Source organism: Perna viridis, chromosome 10 (assembly GCF_037379345.1).
Source record: "Perna viridis isolate PV_CMFRI_1.1 ecotype Kerala chromosome 10, ASM3737934v1, whole genome shotgun sequence".
Classification (NCBI taxonomy): domain Eukaryota; kingdom Metazoa; phylum Mollusca; class Bivalvia; order Mytilida; family Mytilidae; genus Perna; species Perna viridis.
The window spans coordinates 30,801,565-30,817,498 of NC_142454.1; the positions used below are offsets into that span (position 1 = coordinate 30,801,565).

Consider the following 15,934-nt stretch of genomic DNA (forward strand, 5'->3'; position numbering starts at 1 on the left):
ATTCTAATCCTTGTTTTGTAACTTTAGATTGTGAGCAGGTTGATGGTACTGATTAAGTACTACTTGCTACTGATATATGTATTGCACTGACGTTCGTTAGCCAGACCTTTTGACATCATTTTCGGAGTACCGAGATTTTTTGGCGTAGATGTAGTTTGACGTTTTGGTGGTGTTGGTTGAAGGAAGAATTCAAGGGAGGTAATAAGTGATAGTTTGAGTTGTTTCCTTTCGTTCATAGTTTATTATCTTAAATTATTACAGTGACTTGTCAGGTGTTTGTCGGTTTTAATTCCGCACATTGTTTTATTCTCAGGTTTTAGGAGTTTGGTGTTTTGTTTGTTTTACATCCAGTTGTAATATACCAGTATTGAGATGATTGCATTTCATTTATTTTTTAAAGAGATTCATTCATATAATTGACTTGCCACCTTCGTGGTTGAATGTCATTTGCTTTAACTCACTGTGTTTGATATATACATTATATTAAAGCACTTTGTCTTTTCACAAACTGTGCATATTTAGTTGCAGGTACTTGTTTTTCAGTAAGTAAGTTTAGTCAGAGGATTGAGGAAAGTAAGCTCAGCAGAAGAGTTGCATATCCATTGAACTGTATATTGGTTGTGTCATACATGTAAGTGGTTACATTGTTGAAAACGCTATAAAGTAAGCTAGGCATTTCAGTGTATACCTTATATAAGTAATACAGCTTGTAAGTCAGAAGTGTTGGTGGATTATAAATTATGTATATAGATAAGGTGCAAGAAGGTAAATAGTGTCAGTTCATACATGTAAGTGAGTGATATTTGAAGTTTCCCAAGTAAGAAGTAATTATCAGAAAAGCATTTGCTTTCAAAGAAACATACATGTATTATGGAATGGTTAGTAACATCATTTCCTCTTAAAGTCCTGATTTTGCAAGAATTCTACACCCCCATCCTTTCTTCATGAGCTTTCATATATGATTGGAAAACACTCAAAGGTTTCACCTTCGAACAGAACAAATATATTTAGTTACCGTGTACACAACAAGTTATAATATTTTAATATAGTCACCCATATGCAAAAAGAAATGAATATACATAATTGAATGGGCTTGTAATTTCCTTATATACCAAATTTTCCTCAAGCAAATTCTAACAAAGGCTTTTCCTTAGTTTCCAGAGTCAGTTGAACGGGTAATATATGGTGTTTACCTTTCTTCTTTTTGACAAGTTCATAGACTGGTGTAAAAATTCAATAAAGGTCGATATGTTGATTTTTTTTTACATCACGCATTTGTGCAGAAATTGTTCAATAGAATATTAGAAAAATGAAGTTTTTTCTGAGAATTCTCCTCCTGCATGTGCATTCAAACACATTCTATTTTTGTATCATCTGATGTAGGAAATAATATTAATAAGGCATCATTATTGTACCTTGTCTAAGATTAAATATCTTACATCTCATTCAAAATGTTTGCAACATTAAGAGTTGTCTTTCCTCTTTGACTGAATTTTATCAGGAATTCAGTCCAGGGACAATGACCAGATATGGACAACAGACATACACAACAAAGAACATAAAATAACTAAAATCATACATACAAAGTAACAAAGCAAATGAGCAACTCGGACTCCACTAAAAACTGAAAGAGATCAATTTAGTCACTTTTTTTGTCAAAGGATACGATATATGAAATTAAAATGTGTTGAACGAGTATGTTAAGGAGTTTTCTTGTACATCCGGCTGACGTCTGGCTTTGAAAATGACTGACCAGTAATTTAATTGCTTGAAAGATATGCTTATTTCAGTTTTACTGCCTTTACAGAGACATTTCCCAACTGCAGGCTTCAAAACCACGGACGACAGGGTTTACTTTACTTATGGTTGATATTTCTATTACTTTGGTGACAGTATGGAATCTCGAGTATGGAATATTACTGAACTGCAGCAGTTTTCAACTGAGAGTGACAAGAGATTTAACTTTTTATTGGTGAATAATTATTTCCATGAAATTAGATGCAGGATTCAATTTAGATTTAAAGAACTGTTTGCAAAATAAACAGAAGGAAGCATTTATTTCCCATAGTTCATATGTTCATTATACATGTACATAAAATTGGGATGTACTGAGTGAAATGTACGTAGTTATGAGTTTAATAGAAAGTGCATTTCAAAAAAAGTTTGTGCAAAATTGTGTTTTAACTGCTTTTCAATGATGGATGGAGGTACTAATGGAATTATTTTCTATAGGACAGGTACAGTAATAAATGTTATTGTCATAACTTTCTATAATTGTGCTTACACTTATTTTTGTATATACATATTTATTTTGAAAATGAAATGTTAAAACAAACATAATATAATATAATATAATTTCGTATACAACAAATGTTCAAAATGTGTTCAATTATAAAATCAGATCATACTTTTCACCTTTGCAATCTTAATCTGAACTAAAGTCTAAAACTTGGAATATTGTAAGAAGTATAATCCCTCCTATTATCCATACATGTGTTAACTATGAACTATAAAACAGACCTTGAAGCATGTGCGTAGCCATATTATATAGAAGACAATTATTGAATAGTTGCATGAATATACATGTAAATGTATAAACACTTAACAAACATGGCATCTTTAAACAAATATGCATGTAGTGATGCACACACATAATTATATAGGCTAATTATATAGGCCTAAATAAAGCTAATCAAGGTCCAATTCAAGTAAATGTTTAAGTTCTGTATTCCTTGAATGATGGTACTGCATTTGGTACTATGGTGAAGTATATATATGTGTGTGTGTGTGTGTGTGTGTGTGTGTGTGTGTGTGTGTGTGTGTGTGTGTGTGATGCATTTTGAATTTTTTTTTTGTATGGAGCAAAAACACTCCAATGTTGTCTCTTCTTAGTTGGCAAATTGGTCATAAACTTTAAATATATATGATGAATACCCATGTTCCTTATAAACAAATCCATAAGAGAGTCCAAATTGTATAAGTACAATCATGCAATGCCTTTCACATATCACATTTACAACCACTGTGTTTACACTAAATGCTAAGCCGTTACATACTAAGCTATCTTAGAAACTTTCTGCATTTATTTATGAAGTTTGCAGAATGACTAGTAATGAAACAACAAATGTTTCAAGAATGGAAATATTGCCAAATTGTTTGGTATGGACTATTTTCTAAGTAACAATGCAAAAAGGGGGTAACCATGTTTCGTTCAGCACTACAGGAGAAATCTATAACACAAGTTTTTATATTTTCTTCAAATTATATAATAAATAACAATATTCAATGAAAAATATTTTAATTAAAAAAAAGAAACTTAAAACGTGGCTGCCGGTAAGTTACTTATCAGTAGCGGTTTGACCTACTTATATTTTGGGCGTTTTCAGAAGGACCTGTGGTTATATTACCTTTATTCATGACTTACCGAAAGAAGGATGGCATTAATTGATTCCTGTATTACCAATTTATCACTTCATTTTGTTTTGTATCTATAGTTTTGGTATAGAATGTTGACTTCTTTTACTGAGCATTAGATCTGTTTTGACTTGTTTACCGGAAGTCGTTTTGTAGAGTGGGAGATTACTCATATATAACTGCCACCACAATGACGAGAGTCCAGCAAGGAAGATGTGCTCTAATGTGTTGAGAATATTCCAGTACACCTGCTACCCCAAAACCCAAATGCATCAAACCTGCAGCAAGTACTTTTTCATGTTATTGACAGCTATCGTTTCTTTTAGTAACATGACAGTTTGGCATACACCAACGGTTGGTAATTTGTCATGGGAAAATTATTAGAATTGGTTGAACACTATTTTCCTTAAAACTCCTGACTTTGCAAAAATTCTTAAACTTCTCCTCTTGTTTCTCCATTTACATATGTTGAAAGTGTAATCAAGGGAACTAAGATATACCGATAATCAAAAGAATGTAATTCAGGGACAAAGACCAGATATGGAAAACAGTCATACACAACAAAGAACACAAAGCAACCAAAATCATACATACAAAGTAACAAAAGTAACAGAGCAACTCGGACTCCACTAAAAACTGGGAGCATGGACCAGGTGCACCGTTAGAGTAAGCGTCCTCTGCTTTTCTAGAAACACCCGCCGAGTTGCTCATAAAAAGTCAAGTCCGGGGTAGACAAACGAGGAAAGGGAAACTATGACCCGTTGAATAAATCAGTTTTTATGGTGCTGATGGATACACCATAACGATCCCCACGAGTTCATGATGACGACCATAAAACTTCTGTAGTGATGACTTCAATCTTGTAGCAACATAACCTTCTTCCAGAAGCTTATTTGTTAGAGTTCTAGCGCGATACAAAAAGTCTGCGTAGTTTCGGCAAGCTCTGGCATAACGTATGAGTTGTGATATGAACACTCCATACGCAGGAGCCGAAGGGATGTTGCCACAGATGAAAGGAAAGTTGACAATTCTGAATGAAAAGTTATCACGTTTGTCGTTAAGTTTGGTCAGTAGTTTTCCTTTACCATCGATTTCTAAGTGTAGGTCAAGATATGAAGCTGACTTCACAGTGTCTGTAGTATATTTTATCTCAGGTTCTATTGGGTAGATGCGATATGTTAAGAAATGTTTCCCTTTCAAACATGATAGAAATATAAGATAAGGGTTTTAGCAATTAACTGAAATATGTCAATTTAGTCAGTTTCATAGATGTTAATTTGCAATGTGTACGTTCAATATTTGATTGGAAAAGCTATTTCAACTATAAACCCTGACTTTTTTAGAATTTTTGGATCACCTATCCCCTACATACGCATTCACACATACAAAGAAAAACACCCTATGTTTTGAACTTTTAACAGAACTATAACATGAAACAAAGGTGTGTACAATAATACAAGCTGAAATATGTCAAATTCGTCAATGTTATTGATGTTAGTTTGCCATGTGTACATTCAAGAATTGGTATCTCCTGTTCTTATATCTGAGTGCATAGACATGTAGGAAGTGTCATATAGGTCCTTTTGTTGGTTGGTTCTTTTATACTGTCTGGTTTAATTGGTAAATGTCATACAATTTCTTATTGACAGCTGTTGCTCCTAGTTGTAACATGAGAAGTGGGCATACCCAATGATGATTTACCAATGGTTGTTAATTTGTCATCTGGATCTTATATAATGTGTTAAAAACTCTATTTCCCTCTGGATGTTCATTTCCACATAGTTTTAATTTGAATCAACTGCCATTAAGCTGTACATTGAAATTTCAAATGTTGTCTTCGGTTCTGTAGTATAAGCCTCCCTGCTACTAAAACAAGATCATCTGCCACAAAAACTGCACTACTGAGGGCATGAATTTGTTTCTTGCTGAATTTAGAGCAGCTCCCATAGGAACTCCTATAAATAATAGCTACCACAGAGATGGCTAACAGCATGGACCTGTCTCTTTATTAATTAGGAGACACTATCATAGGTACTGCTGAGAGTAAAAGGATCGTTGCTTCCTGCAAATCAAGATCAGCTTCCACAAGGACGTATAGACCTTAATCAATCTAAATAAAAAGCAACTTCCACACCAACTGAAGAGATTATTAACCTGCCTTCTACCAAACAAGGAGCAGCTTATTCAGACGACCATTGAAAGCATTCTCATCCTTTCTAATAAACCAATAGTACCTGAAATTAGGACTGCTGGAAATATGAGCCTGTCTACTACATAATTAAGAGGAGCTGCTAAACGTACTGTTCAAAGCATGAACATGCCTATTACTGAATCAAGAGCAAATACCATACAAATTGATTGCTAGATTTCTACTAAATTTAGAAAAAGCTGCCACTAGGACTGTTTACCATGTGGTCCAACCTTAAACGTAATACAGACCAGGTTCCACAGTGACTGCAAACAGTTTGAGTATGCCTCTTACGGAAACAATTGTAGTGTCCACAGTGACTGATGACATTATGTACTTGTCCCTTGTTTTATCAAACGAAAGGGTCATTTAGAGTGCTGATAGTATGGGTCTACATCTAACTAAATCAAGAAGAGCTGACACGGGGACTTCTGACAATATTATCCCGTGTTCTGCAGTGATATATATGTATATGAGTTTTCTATCCGATATATAACGAGAAATAGTCACTTTCAAATGTTATCTCGTTTAATATGTGATATAAGTATATGGTCCGCAAATTGCTATTTTGCAACATTTAATTCTTCAGGTTTTCATTTTAAAATTATGAGATTCGTACCTATTCCCCCTATAAATCCTGACTTTACAAGAGTTCTGGAATTTTGCCCCTTGCAAGTTCGTTTATGTATTACAAGAAAAACACTCAAAGGTTTTCCCTATTAAGATAACAAAAATATGAAAAAGGAGTTTGAAGACTAAGCTGAAATATGTCAATTTAGTCATGTGGCGGATATTAAGTCCTTTTTTTATTTATTTTTTTGTTTGTTATTGCTTTGTCTAAAGTGGTGGTGTGTATATGTGTATGTGTACATTGACTTGACCTTTGATTTGCACTTATTGTAATCCTTGTTGTGTAACTTTTGAGTGTAAGCAGGTCGATAGTACTGATTTAGTATTACTTACTACTAATGTTGGTATTACACTGAGGCTAGTTAGCCAGACCTTTTGAATTGATTTTTGAACTTCACGGTTTTAGTAGTGTTCAGGGGAGGTAATAAGCGAGAGTTGTTTCCCTTCGTTCATAGTTTACAATCTTGAATTATTTTATTGACTTGTTAGTTGATTGTCAGTTTTAACTCCGCTCTTTGTTTTGTTCTCTAGGTTTAGGAGTTTGGTGTTTTGTTGTTCACATCCAGTTGTAATATATACCAATATTGAGATGATTGCATCATATACTTGACTTGACACCTTCATGGTTGAATATCTTTTGCTTTGACTCATTGTGTTTTGATGTATACACTTTGTCTTTTCACAAACTGTGTATGTTTAGTTTCAGATACTTGTGTTTCAGTAAGTAAGGTTATTCAGAGGATTGGGGAAAGTAAGCTCAGCAATAGAGTTGCATATCTATTGAAACTTTATAGTGGTTGTGTCATACATGTACGTTATGTAATTTGTAAGTCAGAAGAGTAGGTGGATTATAAGTAAGGCATATTAATTGTTATTGGTGAATAGTTATTCCCTTGAAATTGGATGCAGGATTCAATTTTCAAGAATTAACGGGAGGAACCATTTACGTGCCATAATTCATGTGTATATTAAACATCTACATTAAAATTGGATATAATTGGTGAAATGTGAAGCAGTTATGTGTTTAATGGAAAGTGTATTTGATAAAAAAGAATGTGCCAAATTGTGTTTTAACTGTATTTCAATGACTGGATGGAGGTACTAATGGAATCTTTACCTATAACAATAGTACAGTAATCAATTTGATTGACATAACTTTCTATAATTGTGCTAACACTTACCTTTCCATAATTATTTTTTGGAAAATAAAATGTTTAGAAAAAAAAACATAATTTATATGATAGATATTTTCCATGGAATTTTATATACAATACATGTTTAAAATGTGTTCAGTCATAAAACCAGATCATGCCTTTCCAAGCATAATCCTTATTGTTAATCATACATATGTTAAATATGACTGAACTTTAAAGCAGACCTCGAAGCATGTTCCTGGCTATTTTATATAGGACACAATTATTTAATTATTCCACAAAACCTGGCATCTTTAAACACATATTCGTGTATTGATGTACAGACATAAATATAAAGGCCTAAATAAAGTTTATTAGGGCTCCATTCAAGTAAGTGTTAAACTTATGTATTCCTTGAATGATGATACTGCATTTAGTGTAATGGTTAAGTGTATTTGTTTGTGTATTTGTATAAAAAGTGTCAAAATCACTATCACATGCATTTTGATTTTGATTTTTTCATTTTCGTGTGGAGCAGAAACACCATCAATTTAAATATCATTGATGACACATCATGTTCTTTATAAAGCAATTGCGTTAGAGAGTTTAAATTGTACATATACACTCATGCATTGCCTCTGTGATTACACCAAATGCTAAGTCGCTTCATACTAAGTTATCTTAGAAATTGTCTGTATTTTTTATGCATATTTCGGAAAACGACACGTAATAACAAATTTGTAAAGAAAGAAAATGTTGCATAAGGTAATATAATGCAAAAACCTGAATCAAATGACGTCATACACCAGTAAATCAGATGTCCCTGTCTCTGGAGTGTTTAGGTTACATACATATACATATTCTTACATCAGAACATCTGATAAATTCTGCGTCGAAAATACGATGTAGAGTTCGCACGTATTCACCCGCACTGCCAATGTGGCTTCTGTACTGTAATAAAATTATACTCACTTTTATGTAGTCTCAAGAAGCCTGTTTAGTGCAGCTGATCGAACATAACTCAGTTACACCTACTTGTTACACTATTTCCGGTTTACGTAAAACCCGGTGTCATATGATATTCCGACCCCTTGCGAAATAGATACACCGGGGTTAAAAATATCATACCAAAATTTTGCCCCCCCCCCCCCCCGGATGATAATTTTGACTTCCTCCTGTGTGATATTCTAACCTCCTGCGATTTGTTGACCCCCAATCACAAGTTGAATAAAACAAAAGTGTACAAATATCATAACAGTGGGGTTGAAATAATATAACAGGGGTTAATGTACCGCAGGACGGGGGTTAAAATATCATATTGAGGGTAAATTTATCGTAGGAGGGGCGTTAATATATTGCAACGGGGGGGGGTAATTTTTTGCAGAATGAGGTCAAATTATCGCAGTAGGGGGTTAAAAACCATAAGAGGGGGCTTATTTATCTCAGCAGAGGGTTGACAAAATAGCCGCAGGGGTATAAAATAGCATTATAAAGGGGTTGAAATGTCATAACAAGCGGGTTAATTTATCGCGGCAGATGGTAAAATATTATAACGAGGGCGGTTTTTTTTTATCGCAACAAGTGGATAATTAATTGCAGTAGGGTTAGATTTTAAAGAAAATTTAATTTTATATTCCTTTTGAAAATTTAGATATCAGATCTCTCTAAAATTGTATGAATTCAAAGGGGTCAAAGGGACCACACCACACCAAAACAAATAAACTTTTCAGTTCACCTCAAAGGATTTTTGCAGATAACTCAAAAACAGTTGGGTCAAGCAAAAACCTGGCAGTGGATACAATTGCACTCGTCGCAACTTCGGCCGAGTCCGTACCCTCCTCATACCTCGTCTGTATTATGTCAGCTGCACTCGTCGCAACTTCGGCCGAGTCCCTACCCTCCTCATACCTTGTCTGTATTACGTCAGCTGCTCTCGTCGCAACTTCGGCCGAGTCCGTAAGGCAGTAAATGAGAACTATGTTTTCTGGATTGAGCAATGTCTTGATATATCTATTGAACACTCAATTTTGGAATTCATGTTTGTATGTGAAAAATGTGCCAATATGTGTAAGACTTGCTGTTTATTTAAAAAAAAGTGGACTGGAAAATTTTAGTAAGCTATGTATCAGGAAAAAGAGGGTAGCTACTACACCTCTGCTCTTAAAGTTTCTTGTAGAGGATCGGTAGCTGACAAACTTGTAAAGTCTATAGAAAAGATGAGAAAATTAGACATTTATGGTAATATAGTTGCACCTGTGAAATCAGAGAAAAGGTCTAAGGATAAATTGTTTTTAATGACATGCTGTCCGTTCCTGACAATTGAAAAACATGTCATACTGAAAAGTTTGAAGATATATTGGCTAGTCCACATTCTTTGGACAATGCAGATTGGTTAAGTGATCATGGATACTGTTCTGTTAGAGCGGAATATATATGTACATGTAGTACATCACAAAAGATTATGGCTTTAGAGCACTCATATGCAGCAACAAAGATTGATCTTGAGGATTTATCATTAACAAATCAACAGTCTGTGGAAAACTTGCTATCAATATCTGATAAAAGGGAAATTTCAATCTCTATTGAAAAACAACTCACCCAGTTGAGCAAAGTTGGACATAGTATTGTCTTTGATAATAAGTCAGAAACATTATCTGAGAGAAATTGGTTTAAAGAGTTAGTAGAAGAAATGAAGACAAGATGCCCAGAATTATTTGAGATACTATTATGTGCTGTAGGTAAGTGTTAGTTACAATAACGTAACTAGGTAAGTGTGACTTCAATAATTGTTAAAGCAAAGAGTTTTCCACTGAGACCAACCCTACTAGTGTACCTATTCAATACTACAATTATTTTTATAAATACCTTTATACTAGTGTGTGTAAGCAACTGATTCCTGATTTAAATAATCTTAAATTGCTTTACATGTGCATGTAGGTGACAAAGTTGATGTGGACTCAAAGCTGGCAACAGTAGGAACTATTTATGGAATGATATTGAACTGCAGGAACAAAAAAGCATCGGCTGTTCAAAAAATTTATACTGCTTTAGCTATTAGATTCCATGCAGACAATAAGGCAATTTTATGTAAAAGGTAAAATGTTACATCAAAAGATTGAACATGTATGAAATATGCACTATGTGCGTTTACATATATTTTGAAATAAGCAGTTGCTTGGAGAACTCAGTTTTTATGAGTGAAGGGTTCAACTCCCTTCAGGTGCAATTTTTGTCTCATCCACGACAAAAGTCGCTGAAGGCGAGACTTATGTTTTGCTTTTCCATTGGTTGCGGCGTCCACACACTTAACACTAAGTTTATTCAAACATGAACCCCATATGCTAGGTCAATGATATTTGGTGTACAGATTCATTTCCATCATTGTATCACGAATTTATGCCAATTTTACATATATACCCCCGGAGTGATGGTCTGTTAGAAAATTCAATGCTACAGTTAAATGTTAAGTTTTCTAATAAGTTTATTTCAACATGAACCCTTTATGCTACATGTGTAGGTCAGTGATCTTTGGTGTACAGGTTATACAAAGGATGAAAGCAACACAAAAATTTATATTTTACATATAAACCATTGTATTGACAATATCGAACAGGCTAGGCTGATCTGTGATAACAGTTTATATTAAATATTATTCATTCATTATATGTTTTATGCTTTCTTTGAACATGTTGAAAACTCTTGTGTACACTTGTATATCAGAACTTTGAAAACTTAGATGAATCATTAAAAACTTTCGAGTTGATAACACAAGAAAACTTGTCTATAATGGATAACTTAAAAAGAACAGGTCTTGATACTGTTATTTGATATCAATGTGTTTTTGTTATAAATATTTAGCTATGATTTTGATTGAGGCTTATGGTGATATGATGTGTTATTTTGTGTAATCTCTTATTGCCTACTCCATTACTTCGATCATTATACTTGTACTTAATTTGTATGCTCTTTATGGGCCATGTAATTTGGAAAAAAATATTCCATTCTATTCTTTAGCATATAAAACCAATAATCCTCAAATGGCTTTTGATTCAAAGTTTTATGTATATACATGTGTGTAGTATAACATTTTTATCCAGTTACTTTTTAGCACTTAATTTTATCATTACTTGCCATTTAAATTATAGCTTTTGAAGCGATTGCAGAGAACTCACATCACATTTTCAGATGAATCTAAGCGTAACATCTTGGACCAGTTTTCTGAGTGTTCCTCTAATAACATTGGCAAAATGATTTCTTCTGGAAAAGATGGCAAAATTAATGGTGATAATCTTGATATCTATGTTACAACAAATGACAAAAGAATGAACAACAAAAATAGGGATTACCTTTGTTTTCATCAGACTGGACAGCTGATCGTGCAGATTTGGCAGGACTAGGTGACAAGAGACCCCTCAATGAAGATGAACTGATATCTATGAAACTATTTACCCTAAATGATGAAGAAACAAAGCTTTATAAGACATCAATCAAGTTCTTGTTGGGCAGAATTACAGCTCAGTACATGGATGGTTGTAAATGGATTGATTCTGTTATTCCAAAACACTTTCCACATCCATTGGAAGAAACCATGGAAGCAAAATCTGAAATCTTTTGGTTAAAGATCATGTTAAAAAATTAAGCCTGCTATTCTGATTGTGTTCAGATCATGGATGAGTACTAGAGAGAATTATTGCAACGGTACACAAAAGCTGGAAGATGTATGCACTCCAGATCTGAATCATGCAAATTGTCATTCACGGTTGAAAAGCCTTCATATTTTGATTTTTGATATTTTGTTTGAAACGTTATACAACAAATGTAGTCACAGAATGTGGTTTTTCATATAATCCTCGTTCTTAGGAGATAAAAGTTACATAGAATGTAGAATTTACAATTAAGGGAGATAACTCTGTAAATGACACTAAAATACAATGGAAACTATTGGATTTTTGACATAAATTGTTACCTACGAACACATTCACACATCTGAATAAACAATTAAAATTTTATCATATGGGCTCAAAAAACAACTTAATAACAAAATTAAAAAGGTGTAGTCTGTCTTGGAGTGTATCACATATTGCAGAATGACTCTTAAAAACACTGCTACTTAAAAATGAAATAGGTACATGTAAAAGTAATGAAAGACAAGAAAATTCCTTAACTGTCGGAATTAGATAAGAAAAAACACTTTGTTTCTCTGATAATTGTGATTATTTTCATAGTAGATATATACAGTACACTATACACATAAGTATGTTATCATTTTAAGCTGATGTTTATTCTGAGGTCTTCTAGAATTTTTAATGTAAAATTAAAACCTCTTTTCAAACAAAAATAATAGTTACATGTAATTTCAATATTTATTTGTACCTGAGTAGAATTATTTTAAGAGCATTTCGTATTTGAAGTAAATTTCATCTTCAAAGGTGGTGATTTGGAAGGGTTGCAGGTTCCTGTTGATGGTGACCAATTGACAAGAGTGAGGCTTCAAGGTGCCAAGGCTGCAGACAGACTAGAGCACCTAACTCCCATAATTGTAGAGATGTTCCATACACTCCAAGGCACAAAAGAACATTCCTTTGAAAATTATATACATTTCAGTATATAAAACAATTGCACCACCATATCATCTGGTACATAGAAATGTTCTAACCCACTGTTTGGGATTAAGATGTAAGATCAAGCGTAAATGATCTATAATGATAAACATCTATTTACAAGAAAAACTTTAGTTTAATAAAAAAATTAAAACTAGCTAATTACGATCTACTGAAGACAACCAATTGTAACATGTAAATCATGAGCATCAAAATAAATTAATTTTGTCAGAAATTATACAAGACATTTTATAAACCTAACAGTGGCAGGGATAAGTGAACGCTACAACACTTGAAAGTACTCATTCAGAGGTCAAATGTCAATGGAAATGTTAATAGTAGATTTGAGGTAGGAATACTCTATGTGTGCATTAACTTGTTATGATGATCTAATAAATTAATAAACTAAGAATTTGAGATGTATGTAATGACCACAGTAATATTGGTATCATTCTACCATTGTCCTCCTTACACATTTTAATGTCAGGACAATGACCTGAAGATAATGTATGTTTCTATGAAATTGTTGCACAATGTGTCATTGTGCAACAGAAATACTGGGATTGAAATTTGGGGTTGTGACTTAAATCATTTGGGATAAGAGTCCCAAAAAAATTGCCCCACTGTTTGGGGTTCAAACATTGTGGTTGTTCAGTGGCAGATCAAGGCCCCACCTTTAGAAAACAATTGGGTTTGTTAAATCATGAAAAGCACTTACTTTTTGATCCTCACCAGTGATCCTGTCAAGAATTTTTTTGGGGCCCCCCCTCTTTTCCTAAAAACTAAGGATTCAACACTGACCTTGTGAAGCATTTAATTGCATATGATATATGATTAGATGCCTGTCTCAGATACACTCAATGAAAAAAACATATTGTAAAAACAAATTTCTTAAGAAAACTGTGGGATTTGCTATTAAAGATGTATTGTTGTTTTATCCGTTTAAGCACATTCTAAGTATCCAAAACTTCAATTGTCTTTTTTGTATCTTTTAAGGCACACGAAGATTTTGTGCTAACAGTAAGATGTGCTTACTGTCTTGCATATGTTCAAGAATATTTTGGTATGAAAGAATTGAGTGATGAACCTAAACATGGCAAGCTTGGAAAGAATATCAAGGTGATGCATCTAGATAAAAAAAAAGAAATTATTTGATGAAATTATGGATGAGACAGTTGACCCACTTGTACAGACATATTCACATGTGGTAGGTTTTATGCATTTGTCCAAATGATAATGATAGTAATAATTATAACTTGATATCATTGAGATATTGACTCAAGTGAATTATTCTACTCCAGACTACGAACTATCAAATGAAAGTCAACTTTGAAAAAAAAACATCAGGCAAGGTTCTTGGCTTTAAGCAGGCACAAATAAATGTAACTTCACCAATTGTGACATGATGAACCTTTTAATTCATTACATATGCCTATTTTAATGTTTTATCTTTTGATTATTACAAACATGAAATATCTCTAAACATTTTTTTTATTTAATACCAGTTGTCATAAAATAAAATCTAAAAAAAGGGATAAAATGAGTTATGTTTCAGCATTTGAACAGTCAACTTGTAGTTATATGTGCCAGGTCTTAGGGGAGTCCAAGTAGCTGATTTGTTTTTGTTGGTTTCTTTGTGTTTATGTGTAATTTTGGTTATTTTATGTTCTCTCATGGTCGATTGTCTTTGTCTATAGTCCATATCCCTTGTTTCTGTCTCTTTTGGGTACTGTTTGAATCGTGGTTCCCTTGATTTCCATACATAAAATTGATGGCACATAAAATGTCACTTAATGCTTTTAACTTATTTTTAGGATGCACCTGTAACACATTGTGTTCAAGTTGGGAATAACAGGTTTATGGTCAAATGTAAACTGCAAAATAATATTTATACCTTTAGCATTCAAATAGGAATGGAAAGGTTCATAATTAATGGTAAACCTGAAGAAGCAAACAATGGTGCTAAGATATCTATTAAAACTGGTACAATACTAATTACTGAAATTACTCAAATGAAAGAATCGGAGGATGATTGAACAACTATATAATGCAATTCATGCAGTGGTACTTTTAGTTCTCAGCTTCAAAGATACAGTGAGAGACTTACTTACTTACTTGCTGCCCTTTACGCCACTGGCATGTAGGGCAACAACGAAGTTCCTCCACTCTTGTCTATCGTTGGCAAGTTTCTGTAATGTGCCCCAAGTCTTCTTATGTTCTTTGACTTCTGACAGTGAGAGAAGGTGATATTTATAGAAATAACCTGAAATTTTGTATCCCAATGTTCTTTAGTCATTCCTCACTGTCTAAATACTTTATATAGTGTATTGACTATATTTTGAAAACAAAGGTTTTGTTATCAGAAAAAATGGCATTGATGGTGAGATTCTCTTCTTTTGTCAATCCTAAAGGCAAACAAGGAAAAAATAAGGCAGCAGACTTACAAAAGGAGAATCAGGTCCTTGTATTGAAGGAGCTTATTAGAGGATTAGGTTCTAATAAAACAGAACGTGCTATTATAAATGTGTCAAAAGCTGACCCTGTTATTGAGAATACTGTTCACAACTTTGACAATATGGTTAATGTTAAAAACAAACAGTCATGCCATAAAAAAATCTTTTGAAGATGTTAAAATTATATTGGGAGAACTGATCAAATTAAACCCATTTACTGTAATTGATGACAATTGACCAATTTCAAAGACATCAGCAAAAGTAAAACTTTGAAAGTGCAGTTATGACAAATGTTGAAAGGCTGAAAAGAGGCATACCTGCAAGGGAACAAGACCCTGATTCTGATGAAGACAGTGGTTAATCTGCTGTTATTGAATTAATAGCATCAAACAGTCAAACTGAATCAATATTATTTGAAAATGTTTCCTATATTTGTTTGAGTTGATTTTAACCTGTTAGTAACTTAGTGTACGATTAAGTATATGTGTATAAACAAATTCTTACCAAAATAGTATA

At 33.2% G+C, this 15,934-nt stretch overlaps 1 protein-coding gene and 1 pseudogene across 1 annotated transcript in view; one reads left to right on the top strand and one right to left on the bottom strand.

Moving 5' to 3' along the window:
* Positions 1–8,409, bottom strand: part of LOC148605349 (uncharacterized) — a 28,159-nt gene extending 19,750 nt beyond the window's left edge. The window contains exon 1 of the mRNA XM_088547578.1: positions 8,338–8,409. The gene's annotated coding sequence lies outside the window, so the exon portion shown is untranslated. The remainder of the gene's footprint in view (positions 1–8,337) is intronic.
* A 1,417-nt stretch (positions 8,410–9,826) lies between these two features.
* Positions 9,827–15,001, top strand: LOC148605350 (uncharacterized; annotated as a pseudogene).
* Positions 15,002–15,934: the final 933 nt, after the last annotated feature.